The 22,740-nt window shown below is 45.3% G+C and overlaps 1 protein-coding gene across 1 annotated transcript in view; it reads left to right on the top strand.

The window, feature by feature from the left end:
• Window positions 1-22,740, top strand: part of FBXL13 (F-box and leucine rich repeat protein 13) — a 307,351-nt gene that overhangs the window by 211,210 nt on the left and 73,401 nt on the right. The gene's annotated exons all lie outside the window — the stretch shown is intronic.

Here is a 22,740-nt window from a genome sequence, read left to right as displayed (position 1 = left end):
AATACGTTATTATAAACACCCGGGTCCATGTACAGTTACAGGAAAGAAGTGTCTGAAGAAAAGTTTCTGTGTTGCTTTCCGTAGCTACAGTATATCCCACCAGAAAATCCTATTGATCCTGTCAGAAATCCTATGAGCTCCTAATATTCCATCCATATAGTTTTGTGTATTTCTGCTTACCTCTGTATGTTCCTTTTTTTTAAATCAAAAAACAAGTTTATTTGTAGTATACAAATGTAGCGGGGTTAAAAATGCCTAAAGACACTGTTTGATATGTGGGAAGGAACTAGGCTCCCTCTAGTGGTAGCTGCATGGAATTTCCCGGGCTGTGACTTCCTTTTCACAAGATGAAGAAACTACATCTCCCACGCTGCTTTGCAAGATCCAGGGTGCACGGCTGCACCGCACGGCACTATGGGGGAAGTTATAGAAAGGAAGAGAGAAGCGCGCGAGGGGGGGGGCCTTTTTCTGCGCTGGACTCTGTGGAACCAGCGAGCGAGAGTGAAGGACTGGTGCCGGATATTGGGCCAAAGCCTCTTAGCCTGGAGGGACGACGTGGAACCGTCCCATCTCAGGCACGAGGCATATTCCTGGAGGTCATACTGCTGTTTACAGAGACCGGAAGTCATCCGCCAGAAGGACCTCGCGCGGCTGGCACATAGCCAAAGGACTGAGACCGCAGTGGAAGCGCGCAAAGGGGAAACTTCTGTTGGTGAGAGGGCACATGCCCAATAACTGACTTTATCTGCCAAAGAGATAGTTTTATCTACAGATAGCGGTAGCGCAACAGGAGGTGATAAAACCCCGGGGTTTATCAGCATACTCTCTCAGGAGACTCATAGACAAACAATAAGGTCTGTAAAGGAGTCGCCAGAGGCTTATCTCTCTCGCAGAAGTTATTGCTCAGTTACGCAGATACCCTGCGGTGACAACTAACAGCTCGTTGTTTTTCTCTCTCTTGATCTTCATTCCTAAATTTGGATTACAAATGAGCTCTATTCAATAACCTTGCTAGCGAAGATCAACAAGAAAGAAGAGGACTCTGGGGGGAGGGATTCAGATAGGCCTACCTATCTGGTACTGTGTCTAGCCTTAATGAAGGAGGAGTGTGGGGGTATTCTTTTATCTTTTTAAAGCTGTTTTAAATAACCTTTTATGGGCTTGTATTGTATTGTATTGTATCTCCCCTATTCAATTTGATATATAGTAAACTAAGTTTGGTTAATTACAATCCTGTGTGCTGTCCCATTGTGTCACCCAGAAGGACTACCATTCAAGAAGGTAACAAGGTATTGTTACATATTGAAGTATTGTATTCCAATCTGTGTATCCATTTGATAGTCCAGTCCTATTCTAGGTCAGTTGTGCCTGAGGAGGGATCGAGCCAATTTGATTGGGTTGTTAGGCAGGGTGTAGACCCAATAATATAATCAGCAGCTCCTGCGGGGGTGGTGCTACACGTGGGGGCTCGTCCGGGATTTCTACAGTCCTGCAACACAACCCTCTCAGCCCCAGAATCCCCTCCCACGCAGAAATGGATCCTGCCGCTGCTGCTGAGTGGTGCAAGGAAGAGAATGTCATAGTGGAAAATGGCCTGGTGGTTGAAATCAAGGGAGAAGCCTGGACTGAAGAAAAGCTCCTCCCTGTTTTAAGGGCACTGTACACAGACAGGAAATTCTGGGTGATTGACATAAAAACCGACACCACTGCCCCACACACGTATGCACTGTGTGAGTGGAGGAAAGGGGTCCCTGATTATTTCAATGGAAACAGTGTAAAAACTATTGACCAAACAGAACTTTTCCTGATACATCCAGGAGTTCCTACTGCGGGTCCCTCATCTACTACTCCTGGGGTATCCAGCCAAGAAAAAGGTGTCCAAGAAGGGCATCCTGAGTCATCACCTTTGTCGACTTTTAGCTCAGAACTGTGTGCTGTTCTGGGGGAGATTGTAGCAAAATGTAGTAAGGACTCCTCGAGCTATCTGATGACTGGATACAGGAAGCTCCGGACATTCTCTGGGAAACAGCCTGTGCCTTCAGCAGAAGATGGGTTCGAAGAGTGGTTAGATACCGCCACTCAGGCTTTGGAGGAATGGGAGGTACCAGAACAGCATAAGAAGCAGAGAATCACAGAGAGTTTGAGGGGACCTGCATTAGAGGCTGTACGTAATCTAAAGCTTAGCAAGAAGAACTGCACTGCACAGGATTATTTGGACATTCTGCAAGATGTGTTTGGTCGGACGGAGAACGCGGCTGAACTCCTCTACCAGTTAGACCACTGTTATCAAGAAGAGGGGGAGAAGTTGTCCGAATTCATTAAACGTCTGGATAGGATTATCCACCAGATCCTGTTAAAGAAAGGAATAGACCCCCGGAAAATAGATGAGACTCGTGCACGACAGGTTCTGAAAGGGGCTCAACCTTTAGATCCCATTGCCATACTGTTACGAACTCGTCAAGATGGCGGCATTCTAGAATACCCCGACCTGATTCGAATGGTCAGAGAGGAAGAGGTCATGTTGGACAACAAGAAGAAAAGTCGGCAGTTTGACTCAACTGCCCGGGTTAGAGTGATAAGTGTGGAAGAGGGCGACTCTCAAGTTGAACTCTTAAAGACCCAAGTGTCTCAGTTGATAGAAATGGTGTCTATCCTGACTGGTCAGGTATCCACTCTACCCAAGGGGAGTATATCGGAGAGGCCAGATGAACCTGTTAGTCTCAGCACAGATCCAGAGCCACGGCCTGTAAGATTGTTAACTTGTTTCAACTGCGGGGGAGTTGGACATGTTAGAAGGGTATGTCCCAGCTCAGGAAAGGCTGCCACAAAACCTCGTGAGCCAGCGGGAAACTTCAGAGGACACCGGTGAAGGAGTCAACCGGGCGTCCGCCAGTCTTAAGGGACTCCAGGAGTGGTGCAGGATCAGGGAAACCGAGTCAGGGGGTCAGGCCCAAATATGACATCCCCAGTTCTAGACTCCGGGTTACTGAGGGAAGGAAAATCAATGCACGCCGGGTTCAACGGGGGCCCAGATCAAGGAAGAAAAAGGAGAAGAGGGCCAGGGTACAGAGAACTGAATCAGATAACAAGGCTACATCAAGAGAATTCCCAACTAACTTGGTCGGGCCCTCCCCAGTGGTCTCGGTTCAGGTAGAAGGAATTTACGCAAGAGCCCTCCTTGATACAGGGGCCCAGGTGACTCTTTTGTATAGAGACTTCTATGATAAATATCTTACCCATCTACCTTTGCAGAAGTTGGAAGATCTGGAGATATGGGGTATCGGGACCCAAAGTTTTCCCTATGACGGGTATCTGCCAATCAAGTTGACCTTTGATCCATCAGTGGCTGGTGAAGCGGAAACCTTCGACACCTTAGCGGTGGTCTGTCCTCGTCCACCAGGGGCCAACAAAAGCTCTCTCATCGTAGGAACAAACACTGATCTGGTAAGGCGCCTTCTGATACAACTGGTCCAGGGACAAGATGCTCAGGCGCCAAGGATCCATCCCATGCTACGGCAGGCCTACCAACGATTAGTGTTGGAGCAAGAGACCCCCGCAGAAGGAGTTGGACGACTCTGGAAGCTGGACAGAGCAGAAAAGGTCTTACAGCCAGGAGAGGTGGCCTGTTTTAAGGCTTCTGTTAAACTCACATGGCAACAGCCGGGTCCCTTCATTATCTTTGAATCAGGTCAAAAGGAGAGACAGAGAGGGATAGAAGTGATCCCTGAGGTGATCCCTTTGAAGGTGTTACAGGAAAACCGTGGAAGGGTTTTAGTGAGTGTCAGAAATACCTCTATTACACCGGTGAAGGTACCGGCCAGAGTGCTCCTGGGCCAAGTCAACCCGGCTACCCCAGTTGCCCCCATTGATTTCAAAGAAAAGGAACAGGGTGAAGCGGTTATAGAGGAGCTCTGCTCTGGAAGCGCTGCCCTCCCGCCAAAATGGGTGAAGAGGGCTAAGGCACAACTTGCTCGATGGAGGGAAATATTCTCTAAGGACGAGTTTGACGTGGGATGTGCCAGGAGTGCCACTCATAAGATCCGCCTGAGTGAGGACAAGCCTTTCAGGGAGAGAGTCCGGCGAGTCCCCTTAGGTGACTTAGAAGATCTACGTCAACAGCTGGCAGAGCTCAAAAAGATCGGGATTATCCGAGAATCCAGGAGCCCGTATGCTTCCCCGATAGTGGTAGTCCGGAAGAAAAACAGATCTCTGAGGCTTTGTATCGACTACCGAACGCTGAACAGAAGAACCATCCCAGACCAGTATACCACTCCTCGAATCGAAGATGCCCTACAGAGTCTGTCAGGGGCGAAGTGGTTCAGTGTGATGGACTTAAAGAGTGGGTATTATCAGATCCCCATTCCCCCCTGAAGATCGGGAGAAAACAGCCTTCATCACCCCTGTGGGGTTCTTTGAGTTCAATCGCATGCCTCAGGGGTTGTCCGGGGCCCCTGCTACCTTCCAAAGGCTGATGGAAAGGACCGTTGGAGATATGAACTTGATAGAGGTACTGGTATACTTGGATGATGTTATCGTGTTTGGCAGAACTTTGGAAGAACACGAGGAGAGGTTGGAAAAGGTCTTGAAGAGGCTACATGAAGAAGGTCTGAAACTTTCTCCTGAGAAGTGCCAATTCTATCAGTCCTCGGTCCATTACCTGGGCCATATCGTGTCTGGAGAAGGGGTGGCCACTGACCCGGACAAGCTGGATGCTGTTGCTTCCTGGCCCAGACCCACAAATGTGACCGAACTCCGGTCATTTTTGGGCTTTTGCTCCTATTACAGGAGGTTTGTGGAGGGGTTCGCCCAGATTGCCCGACCCCTAAATGAGCTCCTGAAGAATGAAGAAGATGATGTCCCTGAGTTGGTAAAGCCGGCGAAGTCCACCATGGGACCCCGGAAGGCTAAGGAATCCATCCAGGATCAGTGGACCCCGGAATGCGAAGGGGCCTTTGTCCAGCTGAAGGAAACCCTAACCACTGCCCCTGTGTTGGCCTATGCGGACCCCACAAAACCATATGAACTGCATGTTGATGCCAGCCGAGATGGGCTGGGGGGGTACTTTATCAGGAGCATGAGGGTCATCTGCGACCTGTTGCCTATGTGAGCAGAAGCCTACTGCCTGCTGAAAGGAATTATCCTACTCACAAACTTGAATTCTTGGCCTTGAAGTGGGCTGTGGTTGACAAATTGAAAGACTACCTGTACGGAGCTGAATTCATTGTCAAGACAGATAATAATCCCCTCACCTATCTGTTGACTACGGCCAAGCTGGATGCAACAGGACATCGATGGTTGGCTGCCCTCTCTAGCTTCAATTTTAGCTTGAAGTATCGGTCAGGAATCGGAAATAGGGATGCAGATGCCCTATCCAGAAGGTTGCATGTTCCACAGGAACCTGCGGAAGAATGGACTCATTTGGCTCCAGAAGGGGTGCGTGCCCTATATCAGGGAACTGAATTTCGATCCCGAGGAGGGTCAAGAGCAGAAGAGATTGGGGTTTCGGCTATCGGAGTACCCAAATGCTACTGCCAGGTGACCCAGGTTGAAGGGGAGGATTTGCCCCGGCTGTCCAAAAGGGACTTGCGGAAGGAGCAGTTGGAAGACCCTTTGGGAAAACTTCTCTTGGAAGCCTTGGAGATCCAGAGCCCTGAGTTGCTTTTAACTGACTGCCCTCAGGGGGCCCGTCTGTTACATAGAGAGTGGACCCGGTTACAGATCAGAGAAGGAGTGGTCTACCGGAGAGGTCCATCTGAAGATCTGGAGGAGAAGTGGCAACTGTTCTTACCAGCTAAATACAGAGAGGGAGTTCTGGCCGCTCTTCATGATAATCATGGCCATCTGGGGCCCGAAAGAACCTTTCAGCTTGTCAGGGACAGGTTCTACTGGCCTTGTATGAGGGCCGAAGTTGAAGGATACTGTCATTCTTGTGTCCGGTGTATACAGAGGAAGACTCTGCCACGTCAAGCAGCCCCAATGGGCCATCTACAAAGCCAGGGACCCATGGAGCTGGTGTGCATTGATTTCCTTTGCTTAGAGCCTGATTTGAGTGGCCAGGGGAATGTTCTTGTGGTAACAGACCATTTTACCAGATACGCTCAAGCATTCCCAACAAGGGATCAGAAGGCCTCAACGGTAGCCAAAGTTCTTGTAGAGAAGTTTTTTGTACATTATGGGTTACCACAACACCTCCATTCTGATCAGGGAAGGGACTTCGAAAGTAGACTGATCAAGAGACTGTTGGATATGTTGGGCATTCAAAAGACTAGAACCACTCCCTACCATCCACAAGGGGATGCCCAGCCTGAACGATTTAACAGGACTCTCTTGGATATGTTGGGGACTTTGAGCTCAGAGAAGAAACAGCATTGGGGCAAGCATGTAGCTGCTATCGTGCATGCCTACAACAGCACTGTCAGTGATGCTACTGGATATTTCCCTTATCGGCTGATGTTTGGAAGGGAGGCTCGGTTACCAGTGGATTTGGCCTTTGGCATTTCGCCTGATCATACCTCTTCAGCATCGCATAGAGGATATGTGGACCGACTGCGGAAGAGTCTGAAAGTGGCCTATGATAAGGCCCAGGCTACATCTGATCAACGTGGACTGCGGAATAAAAAAAGTTTCGATCTAAAAGTTCGGATCCATGACCTGCAGCCAGGGGACAGGGTCTTGTTGAGAAACTTGGGTGTCCCAGGAAAACACAAGTTGGCAGACCGCTGGAAGTCCCAACCTTATGTTATCTGTAAGCAACTGCCAAACCTTCCTGTGTACCAAATTCGGCCTGAGGGAAGTGTGGGTCCATTGAAGGCTTGGCATCGGAACCATTTGCTGCCTCTCTCTGAAGCGGTTCGTATGCCCCCTGTGGAAGACTTGTCAGAGGCCCCTTCGACTTCTCGCCGGTCCAGACCAGTTACCAGATCTCAGACGACGCTCCCAGATGAGGGAGAGGGAAGTTCTCTATCTGAAGATTTGGAAGATGAAGAGGAGGTACCCGACTGGTTGTGGTCATCTCAGTTGCCAGAACCCACACCTATCTCCCTGTCTTCATCTGATTTGGCTGATAGAGGAGCCCTTCGGGCAGAAGCCCCTGAATTCATACCCTTCCATATGCTTCCAGAAGAAGCAGCTGAGGATGAAGATCCTGAGGAGGAGGTTGCACCTTTCTCTGAAGAAGAACTGACCGCTCTTGAACCATCAGGTTCCTCTGTGTTGGAACATGAGGAGGTGGATATTGAAGAATCCTCAGAAGTGCCTGATCCTAGTACCTCTGAGAGTATGCCTCCACGGGAACAGAGGGAAAGGAGAGTCATTCACCCACCTAAGAGACTGACCTATGATCAATTGGGTGAATGTTCGGAAGAAGCTGTTTTTACCTCCAAAAGATCTCCTGACCAGCCTAGCTCTCCCACTGTAGATTTGGTGGGGGACAACCCTAGCTCACCCCCAGGCACAACTGTACAAGCCACCCAAGTTTCGGGGGGTCTGTGAGAGATCATGAGAACAAAGTATTCAAGTAGAAAACGTTTGCATTTAAGTTTGTACATAAGGATATTGGGTTTGGCCATTATAATAAGCACAGTTTTTGATGTTCACAATTTGGTTTACTTTGTGAGTTAATGTTTGCGCACATTTTGCTGCTCTGACCCCACTATATGTTTTTTTCTCTTTCTCACCTTTTGATGTTTTTTTTTTATTATAACACAAACTTTAAGATGTAAGTGTTTAAGAAATTGCAAATGCACATGTGCTTTTTAAAGGAGCACTATATAAAAGCACTAGAAATTAGTACTATATTAACACTGTAGAAATCACTTATTTGCTTATTAATTGCACTTTATCGTTTTACTGTTGCACTGCTATTAGAATACAAAATTGGATATATTCAGATTGACTTATTTCAGCAAAATGTTAATGTTTTTGTTGTATAATGCCAACCTATGCACTAGGGTACATACTGTTGACCTCTTTGGGGACCAAAGTTTCTCAAGTGGGGGGAGTGTGTAGTGGGGTTAAAAATGCCTAAAGACACTGTTTGATATGTGGGAAGGAACTAGGCTCCCTCTAGTGGTAGCTGCATGGAATTTCCCGGGCTGTGACTTCCTTTTCACAAGATGAAGAAACTACATCTCCCACGCTGCTTTGCAAGATCCAGGGTGCACGGCTGCACCGCACGGCACTATGGGGGAAGTTATGAAAGGAAGAGAGAAGCGCGCGAGGGGGGGGGGCCTTTTTCTGCGCTGGACTCTGTGGAACCAGCGAGCGAGAGTGAAGGACTGGTGCCGGATATTGGGCCAAAGCCTCTTAGCCTGGAGGGACGACGTGGAACCGTCCCATCTCAGGCACGAGGCATATTCCTGGAGGTCATACTGCTGTTTACAGAGACCGGAAGTCATCCGCCAGAAGGACCTCGCGCGGCTGGCACATAGCCAAAGGACTGAGACCGCAGTGGAAGCGCGCAAAGGGGAAACTTCTGTTGGTGAGAGGGCACATGCCCAATAACTGACTTTATCTGCCAAAGAGATAGTTTTATCTACAGATAGCGGTAGCGCAACAGGAGGTGATAAAACCCCGGGGTTTATCAGCATACTCTCTCAGGAGACTCATAGACAAACAATAAGGTCTGTAAAGGAGTCGCCAGAGGCTTATCTCTCTCGCAGAAGTTATTGCTCAGTTACGCAGATACCCTGCGGTGACAACTAACAGCTCGTTGTTTTTCTCTCTCTTGATCTTCATTCCTAAATTTGGATTACAAATGAGCTCTATTCAATAACCTTGCTAGCGAAGATCAACAAGAAAGAAGAGGACTCTGGGGGGAGGGATTCAGATAGGCCTACCTATCTGGTACTGTGTCTAGCCTTAATGAAGGAGGAGTGTGGGGGTATTCTTTTATCTTTTTAAAGCTGTTTTAAATAACCTTTTATGGGCTTGTATTGTATTGTATTGTATCTCCCCTATTCAATTTGATATATAGTAAACTAAGTTTGGTTAATTACAATCCTGTGTGCTGTCCCATTGTGTCACCCAGAAGGACTACCATTCAAGAAGGTAACAAGGTATTGTTACATATTGAAGTATTGTATTCCAATCTGTGTATCCATTTGATAGTCCAGTCCTATTCTAGGTCAGTTGTGCCTGAGGAGGGATCGAGCCAATTTGATTGGGTTGTTAGGCAGGGTGTAGACCCAATAATATAATCAGCAGCTCCTGCGGGGGTGGTGCTACACAAAACAAGGTACAAGAACTTGGTATGAATATGAAACATTCAAAACGGAGCACACAATGGGAACATCACTGTGCATTACATATGCACATATCCATAACATAAGGAGATTAAACAACTCAACATAACTATCGAAAACGTGCAATAATACATATGGAAAAAGTACCATAGTCTCAGGGAGACCACTGCACTCGGGGGGGGGGGGTGTTATGTCCATGGCTTTTTTCCCTGGAGCCTATTGAAATGAGTACTCCTCTAATATAGGTTTTATGAGACTCCCATACCATGGCGTCTAAAATATCTGGGGTTTCCTTATCTAAGAAATATTGTTCCAGTTCTTTCTCTATACTTTTCCCTACCTCTACATCCTGTATTAGGTCTTCATTAATCCTCAAATATTTATCTTTCTCTGAGATCCTGGGAGTGTTATTTCCATGATAACTGGGGCTTGATCAGATATAGTCATAGTTCCTATAGATGTACTAACGACTGCTTCTGTGTTCTATCATTATATAATCTAATCTTGTATACATGGAGTGCACTGGGGAATGAAAGGAATTGTCCTTCTCCCTAGGATTTTATATTCTCCAAACATCTACCAATTGGCAATGAAAAAGCTTATTTCTTACCATCCTGAGTTGACAACCTCCCATTGCCAATGCACTCGACGTACAGTCCAAGGACGGATCCATGCAGAAATTGAAATCACCTAGTAGGAAAAAATTACTATTTTTTAAAGAGTCAGCCTATCTAATATTTTCTTCAAATATCCTCTCGGATTTTTATTTGGGCGATACACATCTGCCGAAAGTGCAATCTATTCCCTGTAGTTGACCCTTCAAGAAAATAAATTGGCCTTCTGGGTCCGCCAATCTTTCCTCCAAGGAGAACCTTACATCCTTCGAGAAACTGATTGCTACCCCTTTTGCTCTCTTTGTTGGAGTATCTCCATAATACCATACCAGGTAATTTTTGGAGTAAATTTTTCACATTTGTATCTTGTGCAATGTATATTTCCTGTAAAATACTATGCTGGCAAAATTTCGTCTGAGCTCTTCTAATACTTTGTGTCTTTTAGTTGGCATGTTTAATCCTCTAATATTGTATGTCAATAATCTTAGGGAGTTCATGTCATCTCTCCTTCCCCTCTCACCTCCTGAAATGTATTGCCTCTCCTTCTCCCACCCGGCCTAGGCTAGGTGCGGGAACCATGGCATCCTCTATAGGTCGTCAATGAGGGCCTAAGCCTAAGTTCCAAAGGGGAGGTGACATCAACAGAAATTACAGTGGAGTCAGCACAACATTGTTTTTTCTCGAATCCCTCCTCCCAACCTGTCCTTCCCCCCGACTTCCTACTTAATTTCTCTCCACCCCCCTCCACACCTCTCTCCCCTGTGATCTCTCCCTTTCCCCTCGACCCCCACCCACCCCCTCCCTGCCTCTGCACTTGGCATGATGTTGGTTTGACCATCTCATGGTCCTGGAGTAGATAAAACATTTCACAAAGGCTCTCCTTGCCCTTCCACTCCTTTCCTTTGGGTGATGCTCTACCTATCTGCACGTGAACCTCGTTCTGCCTATCTGGGAAAAACGATCTGAGTCCAGCTGGATTACCATCCCATGTTTACTGACACTTTCCTTCCCCCTCCTCCTCCCGACCCCATCCGTCAGTGACGGAAACTCAAACAAATAAGTAAAGACAGTAGATATGCTTGCTGTTTTTCTTGAATTACACGCACATATCCCATTTTTAGCATGTTTTAGGCACAATGGGGTTGATCTGCTAAAGGTAAATCCACTGTGCACTACAAGTGCACTGCAAGTGCACTTGGAAGTACAGACATGTAGATCCGAGGGGAAAATTTGAATTGAGAGGAAGCTCTGCTGATTTCTATCATCAAATCATGTGCAAGCTGTTTTTTATTTTCCTTGCATGTCAGATCTACAGCGACTGCACTTCCAAGTGCACTTCTGAAGACCTTAGTCTGCCTGTAAAGTGGTGCGTTTATAAAGAAAAAAACGAGTCAAATCCCATTTACCTCACGGTTACAATTGCCAGCTCCTGGCTATTAAAAAATGTAAGAAAAAAATGGTGTAGGGTCCCCCCCCCTCAGTCCATACCAGGCCCTTTGGGTCTGGTATGGGTTTTAAGGGAAACCCCACTCCAAAATTAAAAGATACCAGGCCCTTATCCGTGCTCGCAGCCTGGCAGGTCTGGAAAGGGGAGGAGACAAGTGAGTGCCCCCCTCCTGAACCATACCAGGCCACATGCCCTCAACATAGGGGAGGCTCTGGGGCAGGTGGGACTCTGCCCCCCCCCACCCCAGGGCACCTTGTCCCAATGCTGATGGGGACAAGGGCCTCCTCAAGACAACCCTGAGCTGTGGTTATTAGGGTCCGCAGGTGGGGGGCTCATTGGAATCTGGAAGCCCCCTTTAACAAAGGGCTCCCAGGTCCCGCCCCCCATGTAAATGGGTATCGGGTACCCTACCCATTCACCAAAAAGTGTACAAAAAAAATAAGCACATGCACACAGTTTTTGACAAGCCCTTTATTCAAAGATAAAAATAAAAAAAATAGTGTCCCATGATGTAAATCCATTGTCAATCACACTGCCCGCCGACCCGAAAAAAAAAAAAAAAGAGTTTAGCTGTCGTTGAACGCTTCCTGCGGTCTGCCTGCTCTGCAGTTTGACAGTTCTTATATAAGGAATGGACAGGGCCACACCGGTGAGGTCACCTGGTAGCCCTGCCCCTCGTGACATCACCAGCCCGTGACGTCACAGGTGTGGCCCCACCTATTGCCTATACTGTATAAGAACTATCAAACTGCGGAGCAGGCAGACCACCGGAAGCATTCAACGAGAGCAGAGCTTTTTTTTTTTTTTTCGTGTTGGCGGATCGGCGAATGGAGTGAGTGACAATTGATTTCAATCGGGGGGACATTATTTTTTTATTTTTGAATAAAGGACTTGTCAAAACTGTGTTGTGTGTTTATTTTTTTGTACACTTTTTTGGTATATGAGTAGAGGTATATAAAGAAAGTAGCAGAAAGTTCTAAATATTAAATATGTGCTCTGCACTTCTGAAATAATCAGTGAATAATCTCTATGTGCTGCTACTTTTCATAAATTAAATCAAACAACAAGGTGAAAATAATTAATCATACAACAGATATTCCACAGTTTTGCGCCAATTATAATCATATCACATTAAAACTATGTGCTGCATAGAAGAAATATGTACTGTATGTACGAAAAAAAGTCCATAAAGCAATCAATAAAGTCCAAACAAATAAGTATACACCGTATATATCCTCCACCACAGTAATAGTGCAGGTTCCACTCCCTTAAAAAAAATGCTCACCAGAGGGTATTGCCATTCACTCTCGTGACTGGCTAATAGCGCTTATGCTGATCTAAAGCCGCTCAGGACTCCATCCAGATATTAGGACCAAACTCCACCTGTGGGGAAAGAATCGAGATAAAGACTCTGAAAAAAATACACCCATTCTTAAAATCAATGAAAATGTCAGGTGCCTCAGTGCTGTGATCTCATCATCCCTCTTGGCCATTCACAATTCCTGAGTCAATGTCCGGACATCACATCCGGTTGCCGTGTAAACATGCCCCAAGGCATTTCATCACATCCGACTTCGTCACAGGGGGTGGCTCCACGGCACAACAACAGAGTTTAAATATCCTCCTCATTGTAACCCCTTCACAGCCAAATTGCTAGCGATCAATAGACTTAATATAGACTACAGTAAGCCTATGGTGGATCATCCGTCTGTTTGATTAACCCTTCTGTTGTCAGATATTACTGCTATTAAATTTATTTCTTTGCAGTTTTTAACGTTCTCTAGCCAGAAAAATGGCTTTGCGATGGGAGCCAAATTTGCCCCTAGCCTCGTCAATATTTTCATGGCCGAATGGTTGGGCAGGTATATCTTTAGTAGACCCAGACCGTAGCTATGTTTTTACATAAGATTTATTGATGATTTAATGTTTATTTGAGAGGGATCAGAAGAATCATTTCATTTGTTTATGCAGTATCTCAATAATATTAACTACAACATCAAATTAGTTTATTAATTTAGCAGTGATGCAATTATTTTTTAGGCTTAACAATATTCAAAAAATAAGGCTACTTTGGCCACAAAGTTTATTTTAAACCTAATGATATGAACAGGCTGTTTTCGATAAGTAGTGGCCAACAGCCTACATGGTTGCCCAATATTCCGCATCGTCAACTAATACGCATCAGGAGAAATTGTACCTTTTTAAGAAGGACTTTATTGAACAATCTGAATTTATTAAGAAAAAATGTATACAGAAGGGATATTCTGATGTTCATATTGACCATAAGATCCAGAGAGTACTGACCACTCCGAGAAACCAGTGTTTAGTAAATAAGGAGAAAAGGGATGGAGGAGATGATAAACAATGACGTTTCATCACTGACTTTAATTGCCTATATAAAGAGATTGAAAACATATTTTATAAACATTGGCATTTCCTTTTTATGGACAGGGTATTAAATCCAATATTTCCCAAGAAACCTTCTTTTATTTATAGGAAAGCACCAAGCTTTGGTGAGCGGGTGGTCTAAAAGAGTATAGATCCCCCTGCTAGACCATTGTTCTACCTTGGACGAAAGAGTTTTTATAGCTTGCAGTAAATGTAAAGCCTGTAACCATGCAAAGAATAAGTGAAGAGACAATCTACTTTTCATTTAAATCTAACAGGCTGTGATTATGAGATTATTGATCTCATAACTTGTGATACCACTCATGACGTATATGCAATAGTCTGTCCTTGCAAAATGAACCTTTAAAAAGAGAATTGGGGAACATGTAACAAATATCCTTAAGGGGTATAGGTACCACAGTGTGTTTGATCACAATAGGCGTTGTCATGCAAGAGACCCCTCCACGCTACAATTTTGGGGTGGGAAGAGGGTGCTCCCATCCTGGAGGGGGTTCAAAAAGGGTTCGGGACCTCTCGAAAAAAAAAAAAAAAAGAAACTAAATGGATTCATATTTTGCATTCTATGTGTCCTGAAATGTTAAATGTAGAGTTGGACATCAACTGCTTTATTATTGATTATTAGGGACAAGTTAAGATGTGTGAATAATGGGCTCTTTTTAAATTAGATTTTGATTTAGATTTCTTTTTTTTTTGTCTGTATTTTATGTATAGTTTGATGTACTTTTATGTAAAAATGTTAGATAAATGGTTTAATATACAACCTCCTCTGAAACCTACTATAAAATTTAGGCTTTATAATTATTAGCTAAAATAGCTTAATGAGCTTATAAGTTGCTTATATATATATTTTAATAATCTGAGATTGGAATGCCCATAGCAGGGGTAATTTGAAAATTGTAGATTTGGCTGTTAGTTTTTTTTTTTTTTTTTTTTTTTAATATATTTTTTATTGAATTCTATACGAGTTATACAAACATGAAGTAGAAAAGAACAAAGGGGGAGTCTCCCCAAATTATATACAGTTAAGCAGTCCCTGCTTGTCATAACTAGAACCAATGCAAAAAAGAAAAAAAAAACATACGAATATAATTTACCTACAAGAATCAATATTTCTGGGATTGTTAGATATTTTAGTCCAGTTGTTTAAGCGGGGGCTCTCCAGTGGAGAGGGGAAGAAAAGGAAGGAAGAGAGAAAGAGAAAAAAAAAAAAAAAAAAAAGGAAAGTGGGGGGGTCCCTTGGTGTTTTGGTGTTTCACCAGTCTAGGCGTTCTAGCCTAGAGAGGCCTCTGCCATATATGAGGCGTATATGTTAGTGTGGGTGAATGTTAACCAACATGACCAAATCTTACGTGCCAGGGGTGCCTGACCTCGAAGATCCAATGTCATGTCTTCCAGATAGTAGATACGGTCAACTGCCCGCAACCATTGAGGTATCGAGGGAACTGTAGACTGTTTCCAGTATTTTGGGATTAATGCTTTGGCTGCATTTAAAAGGTAAGGGGTAATAGACTTTCGATACTGGGCCGGAGGTAGTTTAGTGTCATGGAATAAGACAGACAACGGATCCCTAGCAATAGGTAAACCCTGAATTTTTTCAATTAAAGACAATACGCTAGTCCAGAAGGGTCGAATTGCTGGGCAGAACCACCATATATGTGCGTGCGTAGCTCTATGCCCACAACCTCTCCAGCAAACAGCCGAGAGAGATGGTGTCATCCTCTGTAGCTTGGCGGGGGAGTAGTGCCATCTAGTGAGAAACTTATAATTGGCTTCTGTTGTCCGCGCCGATGTTCCTGAGCTATGAGACATTTGAAGAATAACCTCCTCCTGTGTCGGCGAAAAAGTGCACTTAAAGTCTAGTTGCCACTGTTTCATAAAGTGTGGGGTGGAATTGGGGCCTAGTGCGTCCAATGACTTATAAAACTTAGATAATAAACCTTTACCTGATTCAGGGCGTACTAGAATTTGTTCAATCGGATTCAGGGAGTGTATGTTGCGTAAGGGGTGAGGCAGTTTTTTCACGAATTGCTGAAGTTGGTGGTATTTCCAGCAATCCATAAATGTCTTTGGTGATGCCTGGCATATTTTAGAGAATGGGAGTATTCCTTCCATCCCCGTTATATGATGCAACAGCGTGGCGTTGGCCTGTGGTAGCCACTGGGAGAAAGAGTGGTCTTTATGACCAGGCGGGAAGAGGCTATGGCCTAAAATCGGCATAAGCGGTGAATTATATGGAATTTTATGGAGCCTATGTAGCCGATCCCAGACGCGAAAAACCGAACTGGTTAAAGGCGAGATAGTGTCAGCAAAATTTCTAGTCTCTGGAGGTATCCAAAGTTGAGGATATAATGATGTATTTGCCAGCTTGTGCTCCAGCTGAACCCAGAGCTTTTCCTCTGAATGAAATTTCCAGTCGGCTATCCGAACCAGGGAGACGGCGTTCAGATATCTCCCAAAGTCCGGCACCGCCAACCCCCCCCGGCTTTTGTCCCGCGATAATAGCGAGAGCGCAAGCCGAGGGTGTGATCGGCGCCACACGTATGCTCTAACCAGAGAGTTCAAAGTCCTCACCAAATTGACGGGTATATTAAACGGGAGCATTTGAAACATGAAGAGCACCCTGGGCAGCACATTCATCTTGACAACATTCACCCTCCCTATCCAAGAGGTGGCTAGATGATGCCAATTCGCAAAGTTAGCTCTAATTGTGTTAAGTAAGGGAATATAATTTGCTCGTGCTAGATCCTCCACCTGGGCAGTAATGTGTACCCCTAAGTATTTAAAAGAGTAGGGTTGCCATATAAAGGGGAAAGCTGGGCTAATGTCATGTGCCATTGCCGGGGCAATTGTAACGTTTAGGATTTCCGACTTCGTTAGATTGATTTTGAAGTTAGACAGAGCACTATATCTATCAAATTCAGAAAGAAGATTAGGCAGGGATATCATAGGTTGTTGTACAAAAAAAAGAACATCGTCCGCATAAGCCGCGTATTTGTGTTGCATAGACCCGACCGTGATACCATGAATCGAGGGGTTTGCTTGAATTCTAGCCAGAAAAGGTTCCAAAGATAAAACAAAAAGTATAGGGGAGAGCGGGCAGCCCTGTCTGGTCCCATTAGAAAGCTTAATTGATTCGCTGAGGATACCATTAACCTTAATCTGAGCAGTAGGGGATTTATATAACGCATTAATCAAACGACACAGGCGGGGGCCTAGACCAAACGCCTGTAGTGTCGCCATCAGGAACTCCCAGTCCACCCTGTCGAACGCTTTTTCAGCATCCGTGGAGAGCAACAGGGTGGGCTGGGAGTGCTGGCGAACAAAAGATAAAAGTGAGATTGTGCGTGACACATTGTCCCTCACCTCACGACCAGGGGTGAAACCCGTTTGACTGTTAGCGATACTAGCGGGTAAAAAGGGGAGCAATCTGTTGGCGATTACCTTGGCATATAGTTTAACATCAACATTTAACAAAGAAATGGGACGATAACTAGAACATAAAGAGGGGTCTTTACCCTCTTTCGGGATTAATGTAACATATGCATGCAAAGTCTCCGGGCGCAAAGAAGAGTCTGCCAGAATAGAATTAGCATAGGAGGCCAGGTGAGGGAGCAAGGTTTCGGTATATTGTTTATAGTAAAAGGCCGAGAGGCCATCAGGGCCCGGGGCCTTCCCCATTGGGGTAGAGATTAAAGCAATTCGAAGTTCTTCCACCGAAATTTCATCCTCCAGAGAATTAACTTTCTCTGGTGGGATAGAAGGGAGGTTGGCACTAGCAAGATATTCTGACATCAATGATCTACGCTTTTCTGGATCCGAGATGGCTTTCGGAACAGAATAGAGATTTAAATAGAATTTGTGAAATTCGGCCGCGATGGAGGTGGAGTCGTGCGCCAGGGAGTCATCATGTCGCTTGATTTTAGGAATATAAGAGGCTACTTTTTGTTGTTGCAAGGACCGTGCAAGGTGTCGGCCAGGTTTATCACCCCATTCGTATATCCTTTGGGACACCTTGCGATATGTGGCCTTGTTTTGTGAATGAAATAGGGCCTTAAGCTCCTCCCGTTTTTCAGTCAGTAACTGTAAGGTAGAAATAGCAAGGGAGGCCTTATGAGAGCGTTCGAGAACCTGTATTTCAGCAACAAGAGTTCTTTGAGATGATACGCGCTCTTTCTTCTTCCTTGCTCCTAATTCTATTAGTTTACCTCTAATATAGGCCTTATGGGCCTCCCAGCGAACAGCAGTATTGACCTCCGGCAAGGAATTATCCACAAAAAAGTTGTCTAGTTCTTTACCTATATTTTGTTTGTCCACAGGGCTCACAATTAGGGAGTCATTTAACTTCCATGTGGATTTTTTATAATGGAGAGAAGGAAGCTTCAAGGTCAAACAAATAGGGGAATGATCCGAAATAGAAGATGAAGCAATAGTGACAGAGTCAACTAGTTCGAGGTGGAAGTGGTCCACCAAGAAATAGTCAAGTCTTGAATAGAAGTTATGTGTTTTGGAGAAGTACGAGTAATCCCTATCTGAAGGATGGAAAACACGCCAAGCATCTATTAATTGAAACTCATGCAATTGTGTACGCAAATAGTTTAACCGTTTATATGAGATATAAGACTTACCCGAGGAGGTATCCAGCAAGGGGTCCATAGGGACGTTGAAATCGCCTGCCACCACTAATATTCCGTCAGCAAATTCCTGGAACCTGCGCAGGGTGGTCGTTAAATAAGACACTTGATCTTGATTAGGAGCATAAATATTTGCAAAAGAGACAACAGTGCCGCCCAGGGTACCCTTCAGAAACAAATAACGCCCGAATTTATCAGCTACCATTTGTGTGAGTTTAAAGGGTGAGCCTTTACGGAACCCTATGGCGACTCCCTTGGAGTTACGAATATCCGAAAGGCTATAGTACCAAATAGGGTACGTGGGGGTGGTCAATTTAAGATTTGAAGTGTGGGTGATATGGGTCTCCTGCAGGAACACTACTTCTCCTTTCAGCGCATTCAGTTCTCTATATAAGCAATGCCGTTTAGCTGGAGTATGAAGCCCCCTTACATTATAGGATAGATATGTCACCTTCGACATTGAGATCTAAACCGGATATATACTAATATCCACACCTAGACTGGTGTACACCAAGGGGGGGGAAAGGAACAATTGGAAAGATAAGAGAAGAAAAACGAAAAAAAAAGATCGAGGAAAAAAGGTTGTCGCCATCGCGACAATATGTTGGTGAGGAACACTCACCAAAGAGCGGAAAAACGGCGATCTCTCAGCCGCGGTCCCACCTGGAGACCCGCTACCTGGCGGGAAACACGGGTGAGGGAAAGCCGAGCTCCGCTCAAAAATTGGGGGGGGGGGGGGGTGAGCAACGAGAGGGAGATCAAGACAAAACCAATCAGAGATAAAAACCCTGAAGAAGTCCGGGGCCCCTCCGCGGGACCTCGCCAGGTGGCTGAAAAAAAAAAAAAAAAAAAAAAAAAAAAAAAAAAAAAAAAAAAAAGAATTTATCAGATTATCACTTTTTCTCTCTCTGTATCTACAAGATAGCCCACAAAAAAAAAAAAAAAAAAAAAGTGCAATATTGTAATTGTTAATATTCACGTCGTATTCAAGTGGGTTTATCAGAGGGAGATTTTCCGTGGATTCTATAGATTAGGCGTCTTCTGCCAGATGGCCTCTACAGATGGGGTTATCCAGGAAGGCTTGCCAATATTCAACTTATAATCAAGTAGGCTTATCAGAGGGAGATTTCCGTGGTTTCTGCGATTTAGACATCTTCTGCCAGGCACCATCAACAGATGAGGCTGGAGCCTGGAAGGCTTCATCTTGCCAACCCGGAAGGTCAGGTATTGGTATATTAAGCGCCATGCAAAAGCCCTCCAGATCTTCGGGGAATCGCAAAGTTGCAGTGCGACCTTCTCTAGATGCGATTAGGCAGGAGGGGAAACCCCATCGATATGTTATAGCGGTCGCTCTCAGCTTTTCTGTGAGGGGCTTTAGTACCCTGCGGCGCTCCAAGGTCTCCCTAGCCAAGTCAGGATAAAGCGAAAGGGGTGCCCCATCAAAGTCCAGGTTTTGGACTTCCCGGGCTCTTAGCATTATACGCTCCTTCTCAGGGTAGTGATGAATCCTGCATATGATATCTCTTGGGGTCTCTGTCTGCAGGCTGCGGGGGCGAAAGGCCCTATGGGCTCTATCAATCCTCATTAACTTGTCAACAGGAAGGCCGAGCAGCTTGTTGAAAACCCCACTTATCGTCGGGAGCAGATCTGGATCCTTGATGGCTTCAGGCAGACCTCGGATTCGGATATTATTACGCCTGCTCCGATTTTCCTGGTCCTCAATTTTATACAGAGCCATCCTATGTGCTAATGCTTGACGTTTAGAGATATTTTGGAGTTCTTGGATTGCAGCAGCATGTGAATCTAATCTATGCTCGGACTCCTCAACCCGGGTTAGTACCTGATTCAAGTTCTCTCGGACCAAGGATACTTCGTTTTTAATTGACTTTTCCAAACCCCTCAACATAGAGGCTAAATCCGCCTTTGTGGGCAGACCGCTTACTAGCGCAGCTACTGTGGATCGGCTCGGGGAGACATCCGTCCCGTCCGAGCACCAAGAGGAGGCTGGAGATCTATGGGAAGCTGACGGGCTATGGGGGGGGCCGGAGCGAGCACCCGGCATATGGTCCGAACCCCCTGCTTCCAACAACTCCTCGGTCTCCACTGCCAGGTACTTTTTTATAGAGCCAGTGGTCGGCTTCTTTTGGGGTTGTGTTGTTCTCAAGGTCCTTCTCCCCATAGCTGACAAGCGGCACAGCAACCAGATCCGCACCCCACAGGCCCTGCGGCTCTGATGTACAAGCTGCCCGGATTGCTCTAAAGTAAATGTGCAAGGTCAGGGGGCACAAAGAACCCCAAACCCAAAAATCTTGATGGCTCAGCGGCACAGCTGCTAGCAGATTCACAGGTCAGCGATCAATCCATACGGCAGTTCTCAATACAATTCTGCGACTTAGTAGCTTAGCGACTTGACGACGGGATTCGGTTCAATTTAGTTTAGTGATCCAGCGACTTGCTGCTTCAAAGCTATCCCACCTCACGATGCACAGCGATGCACAGCAATGCACAGCAACTAACAAGCAGGCTAGCAGATAAATTGAGCGGTCAGACCACCTGGCAGTTCTTAAATAAAGTCTCAGTCACCGCTTAGTCTTTATTTTGTCACTGCTTTGAATACTGATCTTGCTGACCCACTGAGCACTGAGCCCGCTGTACAGTCGGCTGGTGGCTTAGGATTTTAACAGGATTTTAACAGGTTTGGCAGCTCTACAGCTCTACAGCTCGACACAGCACCACTCCAATGACTCAACTCAACCCCACTCAGGCAGCCCAGGAGTAGAAGGGCTAGAGGTCTTAGTCAGGAAATCTGCCCGCCAATCCCGGCAATCCTCCGCTCCTCCGCTCTGATGGCTTAGCGACTCGGTATAGAGCTGCACAGCTGCACAGCTTAGTAGCCCGATAGTCCGGTAATCCGGATGGTATTCAGCTCAGTGCAGTGCTGTCTTTACAGTCTATGCAGTCTTTGCTCGGTACTATGCAATGCGGAGCGGCGGTACCTCGGCTCAGTATAGCCCCGCTCTATGCGGTGGTACCTCTGCTCAGTGCAAACCCCGGCTTGTGTGGCGGTACCTCGAGTGCAATGTAGCTCCGCTCGGTCCTGCTTGTTTATCCGGTAATATCTTCGGCACTATCCTCGGCTCGCTCTCAGCTGTGAACTGCTGTGCACGTTAGCTAGTCAGGCAACAATTAGCAGACAATTAGCCGGCAGACAATGCGAACACCTGGCGGTTCTCACGGAGGGGCTCAGGAGCTCAGGGAATGTGTGTCCTCACCCTCTCATGCTCTGGTCTTGATTTGGCTGTTAGTTGATATAATAAGCCTAATAGGTAAAGTGTGGTGTTAAGCAATCTTCTATAATCATAGGTGGGGATAGCTGTTAAAACTGCAAAGAAATAATGTTAATAGGAATAAAATCTGACAACAGAAGGGTTAATTGAACAGCCGGATGTTCCACCATAGGCTTAGTGTAGTCTATATTAAGTCTATTGATCGCTAGTAATTTGGCTGTGAAGGGGTTACAATGAGGAGAAGGGGAATATTTAAACTCCGTTGCCGTGCCATGGAGCCACCCTCTGTGATGAAGTCGGATGTGATTAGATGCATTGGCTACACGGCAACTGGATGTGAAGAAAGGACGTAATCTCCGGAAGTGTGAGCAACCAATACGATCCAAAAGGGATGGGGAGATCACAGCACTGAGGCACCTGACATTTCTTTTGATTTTAATTATGGACGTATTTTATTTATTCTTGATGTAAGTGCATTACTTTTAAAATAAAGCAGGTACCTTAAGGTTTTACACTATCGGAGTGTTTGTCTCGATTCTTTCCCCACATGTGGAGATTGTTTCCAATATCTGGACGGAGGTCTAAACAGCTTTAGATCATGATGTAGACTTCTTTTGTTAATACACCATCTTTACCACATTTGTTTGGACATTAATGATTGCTATATGGATTTTTTTTTGTTTTTTGCACATATATACAATGCCTTAAAGTATTCATACCCCTTGAAATTTTCCACATTTTGTCATGTTACAACCAAAAACGTACATGAATTGGGAATTTATGTGATAGACCAACACAAAGTGGCACATAATTGTGAAGTGGAAGCAAAATGATAAATGGTTTTCAAATTTTTTTACAAATAATTATCTGAAAAGTGTGGCGTGCATTTGTATTCAGACTCTTTTACTCTGATACCCCTAACTAAAATCTAGTTGAACCAATTTCCTTCAGAAGTCACCTAATTAGTAAGTAGAGTCCTCCTGTGTGTAATTTAATTTCAGTATAAATACAGCTGTTCTGTGAAGCCCTCAGAGGTTTGTTAGAGAACCTTAGTGAACAAACCGCATCATGAAGGCCAAGCAACACACCAGACAGGTCAGGGATAAAGTT

This window comes from Pelophylax lessonae (assembly GCF_965119305.1).
Source record: "Pelophylax lessonae genome assembly, chromosome: 4".
Taxonomy (NCBI): domain Eukaryota; kingdom Metazoa; phylum Chordata; class Amphibia; order Anura; family Ranidae; genus Pelophylax; species Pelophylax lessonae.
Note: the sequence above shows the minus strand (reverse complement) of the source record. Positions and strands in the feature narration are given on the sequence as shown.